A 7333-nucleotide genomic window follows, 5' to 3' on the forward strand; every position below is an offset into this window, starting at 1 on the left:
TTTGCCTCTTCATGAATATAGAATGGCAAGTCATTAATATATAATAAGAACAACAAAGGACCCAAGACTGACCCTTGTGGAACCCCATTCTTGATAGTTCCCCAGTTTGAGGAATGTGCTGATCTTTGCATGTTACGAGAACTACTTATTTCAACTTTCTGCACTCTTACAGTTAGGTACGAATTAAACCATTTGTGCACTGTCCCACTCATGCCACAATACTTTAGCTTGTCTAGCAGAATTTCATGATTTACACAATCAAAAGCCTTTGAGAGATCACAAAAAATCCCAATGGGTGGTGTTCGGTTATTCAGATCATTCAAAATTTGACTGGTGAAAGCATATATGGCATTTTCTGTTGAAAAACCTTTCTGGAAACCAAACTGACATTTTGTTAGTACTTCATTTTTACAGATATGTGAAGCTACTCTTAAATACATTACTTTCTCAAAAATTTTGGATAAAGCTGTTAGAAGGGAGATTGGACGGTAATTGTTGACATCAGATCTATCCCCCTTTTTATGCAAAGGTATAACAATAGCATATTTCAGTCTATCAGGGAAAATGCCCTGTTCCAGAGAGCTATTACACAGGTGGCTGAGAATCTTACTTATCTGTTGAGAACAAGCTTTTAGTATTTTGCTGGAAATGCCATCAATTCCATGTGAGTTTTTGCTTTTAAGTAAGTTTATTATTTTCCTAATTTCAGAGGGAGAAGTGGGTGAGATTTCAATTGTATCAAATTGCATAGGTATGGCCTCTTCCATTAACAGCCTAGCATCTTCTAATGAACACCTGGATCCTACTATATCCACAACATTTAGAAAATGATTATTAAAAATATTTTCAACTTCTGACTTTTTGTTCATAACGTTTTCATTCAATTTGATGGTAATACTGTCTTCCTCTGCTCTTGGTTGACCTGTTTCTCTTTTAATAATATTCCAAATTGTTTTAATTTTATTATCAGAGTTGCTGATTTCACACATGATACACATACTCCTGGATTTTTTAATAACTTTTCTTAATATAACACAGTAGTTTTTATAATTTTTGATAGTTTCTGGTTCACTACTCTTTCTTGCTGTCAGATACATTTCCCTTTTCCGGTTACAAGATATTTTTATACCCTTAGTAAGCCATGGTTTGTTACAAGGTTTCTTATGAGTATATTTAACTATTTTCTTGGGGAAGCAGTTTTCAAATGCATTTACAAAAATGTCATGAAATAAATTATATTTTAAATTGGCATCAGGTTCACGGTACACCTCATCCCAGTCTAACTGCTGTAGGCTGTCCCTGAAATTTGCAATTGTTAAATCGTTGACTGAACGTACTACTTTGGAGGACTGTTTAGTATTGCTGAATGGAGCTATGTCATATATTGTAACTAGCTGTGCACCATGATCAGAAAGACCATTCTCAACAGGCTGATCATTTATCTGGTTAAACTTATCTTGGTCTATAAAGAAGTTATCATTCAGTGAGCTGCTATCCTTTACCACCCGAGTAGGAAAATCAATAACGGGTGTCAAATTGAAAGAACCGAGTAATACTTGAAGGTCATTTTTCCTATTACCCTCTTTCAGAGAATCTACATTGAAGTCCCCACAAATAATAATTTGCTTCCCCCTGTCTGACAGATAGCACAACAAGGAGTCCAAATTTTTCAGAAATAGATGAAAATTTCCTGATGGGGACCTATATACAGTTACAATTATAAATGTGCCTTTATTTAATTTAAGCTCACAGGCACATGCTTCTATATGTTTCTCTACACAAAACTTTTTTGTTTCTATACTTTTTGCACAATGATAACTTTTGACATATATGGCAACTCCTCCTTTCTCCATATTTTCTCTCATTACATGTGCAGAGAGCTTATAACCACTTACATTTACCTTATCCATATCAGTAACAATGTGATGCTCAGACAGGCATAGTATATGTATTTCATTCTCAGCTTCTAAATCTTCTAAACAAACCAGAAGCTCATCTACTTTATTCTTTAAACTCCCAATATTTTGATGAAATATACTTACATTATTTTTAATTATACTTTTATGAGAACCTTTCCTTATTCTAACATTTGCAGTACTCTCCTGTCTGAGTTTCTCATTGTTTGGTTTCAAACTGACTAAACATGGTCTTTGAAACATTAAGTTTAAAATCATTTTGTTTTTATTACAGGATCCAGAATTTCCTCACATTTTCTTTTTCGATAAGTACTGATGTTTCATCAGCAAACATGACTGGTTGGGCACTGATATTAAGAGGTGAATCACTTACGTAGAAGAGAACAAGATTGGCCATAAGATTCAGCCTTGGGGGACTCCTTGTGAAATTGTATTCCACTGAAGTGCATAATTTATGGGATTAGATGTTATGATTACTCTTTGCTTCCCGGTTCTCTGATAAGACCTGAGTCACTGTAGAGCATTTTATCTGATGCCATACCTGTCTAGCTTATGAAGCAGCAAGAAGTGATTCATTGAATAGAACGCCTTTGTAAGTTCACAGAAGATACCTGCCATATTACTGCTTTTGTCCAATGAGCATCTGATTTTTTAATGGTCTCCTTAATTGCATTCAGGGTGCTTTTCCCTTTTCCAAACCCATATTGGTTTTTGAGAAAAACATCATCTTTCATGATAAAATTTGTTATGTGCAGTGCAATTATTTTTTTCAAATAATTAATCACATCAACATTAGATTCTAACATGTTTATAAAAAACTTGTTAAAGCACCGAGATATCTGAACAGGGTTCAAAACAGTGTTGTTGTTTTGCTTAATTTTTGATATTTCCTGGTACTTAACTACTATAGCTAATTCGGATTTAATAACACACCACACTGCGTTAGATTTATTGTTATGGCTTAAAATGACTTGACATCGAAACTTCCAGGCAGATTTAAACTGTGTGCCAGACCGAGACTCGAACTCGGGACCTTTGCCTTTCGCGGGCAAGTGTTCTACCAACTGAGCTACCCAAGCATGACTCACGGCCCGTACTCACAGCTTTACTTCTGCTGGTACCTCGTCTCCGACCTTCCAAACTTTACAGAAGCTCTCCTGCGAACCTTGCAGAACTAGCACTCCTGAAAGAAAGGATATTGCGGAGACATGGCTTAGCCACAGCCTGGGGGATGTTTCCAGGATGAGATTTGCACTCTGCAGCCAGGAAGTTTTAATCTGCCAGGATGTTTCATATCAGCGCACACTATGCTGCAGAGTGAAAATCTCATTCTGATGACTTGACATTCTCTTGGCAGTTTTGACAACATCTTTAAATTCAACTTTTAGCATCTCACATAGTTACTAAAGTCAGCTCTTTATTTAGCTCACATTTTCTCACATTAGATATTTTTAAGCCCAGACTAATCGATTTTTCTTTACTTGTGGCTTTTTGGTGCCATATCCTTGGTCTAAATGATTCATCGAATACATCTAGAAAACTTCTCAGAAATTTATCAAAGTTCTCAGTACTTGACACACTATTATCTATGCACCATTTTGCTGCATTTATCTCTTCTTAATACAGGTTCAAGTTATTATTACAAAAGTTTATTTTCATAAAACCTTTCTTACATTTGATTTAGTTATTACTGGCAGCTGAATAAACAATGAAGAATGGTCAGAAATTCCTAAGTCTAAACAGAATTTGTTTTCACTGTCAAAAATGTAATTTGTCCACATATAGTCTATACAAGTAGCTGAATGAATATTTTCTCTAGTGAATTCACAAAATATTAGTTTTAAACCAGAGTTCTGAATTAAGTCAATAAACTGGCTGGAGCTTTAGTCATGACTTATCATAGTTACATCTAAATGAGTTGCTATGATAACATTTTTCTTCCTTTCTTTCTGAAGTTTATCAAGAAGATACTGCAGTTGGGGTAAGTAAGTTTTAGTTCTTGCACTTCCTGCAGTTCTGTATAATAATATGACTACCATGTTCATCTCTTTTAGTTCAACACAGCAATTTGCAAAAGAGCACTCCTCATTTAAGTAATCAATACCTGTCTATATTTCGTATGTTAAGCAGGTATCAAGAAGTATGCATGACCCTCCGTGGATTCTCTCTCTTGTGCAAAAACTGCTTGCTACATTGAAATATTCCAGTTTATTTAAAACTTTTATAGAGTCAATAGTTAACCAATGCTCATTTAAGCAAACAACTTTCATAATTTTGCTTTCATTGGGGGATAATTTGCAGTTCTTCAATTTTGGTACTACCTGCCATCCAACCATTTATATTCCAGTGCATTAAGTAACTTTTGTCACTTTTTTTTCTCTCTATGGACAACTTCTCCTAGATTTCTTACCTCAGTGTTTTCTTCATAGCAGTTTCCACTAGAAAAGCTTTCAGGTGGCATGGTGGCGAAACTGTTCTCTTGTTAATGGGACACGTGGCTCCTATTACTTCTGCCATTGTTGATATTGCATTTTCCGTTGTTGCTGTTGCTTCTTCTCTTGTTGCCTGTGTTTCTGATGATAATTCTGATTCTGGGGATGCTGCTGCCACTGGCAACTGTGACTCTGCTGCTGTCACCAATGGTGGTTGTGGTTCTGCAGTTGGCTGGGATGATGAAGTTGCTTTATCTGTTGTTGCTGCTGTTCCCGATGATAATAGATTTGTTTCAGTGGATACTGGTTTCTCTGCCATTCGTGATGGTTCTACTGAAGTAGCTGATAGTGGTGGTTCTGCTGTACTATTGTTTGTGGTTGGTATGTTGCAGGTTGTTCTGCTGTTTTGGACACTTTTCTCACTCTTCTACTAACTGTCATCAACATTTCTAAAATTTTATAGCTGGGAAGTATCTCGCCCTTCATATTTAGGTTCAGTCTATGCCTTGTGAAACTGTCTCTCTGTGGACAGCCAAGAGGTAAAAGCTGTATGTTTTCATACATTCTGCAGATCTATTCAAACTGGTTGTTGGGCTTAATAAATTCTTTATGTACACACGAGTCATTTATATGGTTGCATCCATGTGGTATTCCAATGACCACCATACTTTTGCTTTTATTAGAGTAGAATAGTACCTTCAAGTTTTGGACAGCACTAGACAAGTCATTTCTCTAAACATCGTTGGAGTCCCCCCTATTACTGTATATTCATTTGCATTTGATGAAATTCCCGCTTTTATGTCTGTTGCAGTTTCGAACATAGGTGCTCCTGGTTTCACATAACTACACACATTAATACCGTAATCTTCATGTAAGGTTTTTGATAGTCTACATCCATGACAATCAGCATGTATGTTTTTATTGGAAGATTTCTTCCCTATCTTTCTTGTCATATTTGTAAATGCACTTGTGTTTCTAATTTAGTTTGTACACGTTTCTTCTGCACTCCTGACTGTCTCTAGAACACTAAAACGGGTTTTTGATGGGACTTGGAACATATTTTCGCTGCATTTTCCGCGAGTAAACTGTTTAGGTTTACAGCTGAGTTCACACACACAACAAAAGTGTTGCCACAGCTATTGGTATACTGCAGTTGCATGTGTAAACTCCCAGTTTTTAGTGGCGCAACTTAATAAAAGCATCTTTTGTCAAACCACACAAAGTTCAACTTGGTTGTACTTTGTTGCACCACTTTCCTTCGACCACTGCTCTCTGTTGGCAGTGTTTCGAAACACGAGCATTCTGTTGCAGTTATCGAGGAGTAATTGCTTCTGTACTACATTTGATTTCAGTGTGTTTTCATTTTATTACTGAAAAAAGTAAAAACATTGATCGGCAGGTACATTGTGACAGTTTCTGGAACTACAAGAACAGCAACATATGTTTGATTCTGCAGCAGTGCTTGTGAGTGTGAGAAGTGGGGGAGGGGACAAAATTTGCTAACCAATGAAATTTTTGGATGAATAAATGAATCAACTTAGTATATGTAACCGAAACAGCGATTCATATAAAGTTTGTGGTTTATAAGACCATGCATTGTATAAACTGTGGATTATACGCAGGAAATAGCTCCTGAATGTTATGTGAAAGCTACTAAACTAAAAATTAGGTAGATTCTAAAACCTTGGAAGAGTGGCGTGTCTGCAGAAGATATTTAAACGCCAACCGCCGGTTAGCTTGCCCTTGCAGACAGCATTTTCGTCTCCGAGTGTTATTTCTTTTATAAATGTGTTTGTGTTCCCTGGTTTATCTCTGTGTGAAATCTGATTTCAGCTTCAACATTTGTGTTTCGTCTTCCTTGTATTTAACTGTTCCCACAGCTGTAATATCATAACCTGCACTATAACATCCATATTTGCCCATATGATTTCAGTTCATGCCATGTTGAAAGTTCTTCAACTATCTAGAATTTGTGGCGTCCTGTGTGAACAGTAGCTCACGATGCCACTACAGAAAGCTACAACCTGTGGCATCACATTCGTTGCATGTATGAATCCAGTTTAATATACTCGACATAACTTTTGCTTGGCATAATTTGCAATGTATTTGCATTGTTATATGACTGCAGATGCTTCATATTCTATTGAAGCTTCATCATATTGTTTTATTTAGCAGCTATTTCAAAAAGTGTTTCATCCTTATTTTGCTGCAAAGATACGTATTTAAACGTGGATGTACTTGCACTTTTCTTCCCGTGTTTTCTTATTAAAATATGACACAGCACCCACATATTATCATACACTGCACTGTATTTCCAGCACAAAGAACACTTACACAGATGTTTTTTTTTCATTATATGCTATTTAAAACCTGAAGCTGACAACACTGAGATTTTCGGGGAAAATACCCAAAGGATAGACTAACAGAAAATGGAGGTAGTGTATTTGCCACAAGAGACAAGAAACGCAAACCAACTAAGACAGAAATTGTAGCTGCATACCAAATTTTTAGGGCAAGACTCAAATGAAGGACTGGCATAAAACTGTAATTGGAACTTTGTATGAAACCATGAGACTCACCTCCTGACATAACTGAAAATTTGAGAGGGCAGCTCAGTTCACTTGTATGTAAGTTCTCTCATCATCAGAGGAGATTTTTACTATCAAACCACCAATTGGGATAATTACATTTATTTTAGCAGAAGGAATGACAAGATGTCCTTAGAATCATAACTTAATGCCTGATCTGAAAACAACCTAGAACAGTAGCTTGGAACTCCACTCATGATGGAAATATATTAGATCTAATGGCAATAAATAGACCAGAGCTCTTTGAGGACGTTTACACCGAAACTGGTATCAATGATCAAGAGGCAGTTATGATACCAAAGTACAAATGGCAAAGAAAACAAGTAGAGAGATCTATACATTCAGAAAACGAGACAAAGAATCTGTAGCATCATATTTCAATAAATAACTTGAAATT

Source organism: Schistocerca serialis, chromosome 3 (genome assembly GCF_023864345.2).
Source record: "Schistocerca serialis cubense isolate TAMUIC-IGC-003099 chromosome 3, iqSchSeri2.2, whole genome shotgun sequence".
NCBI classification, from domain to species: domain Eukaryota; kingdom Metazoa; phylum Arthropoda; class Insecta; order Orthoptera; family Acrididae; genus Schistocerca; species Schistocerca serialis.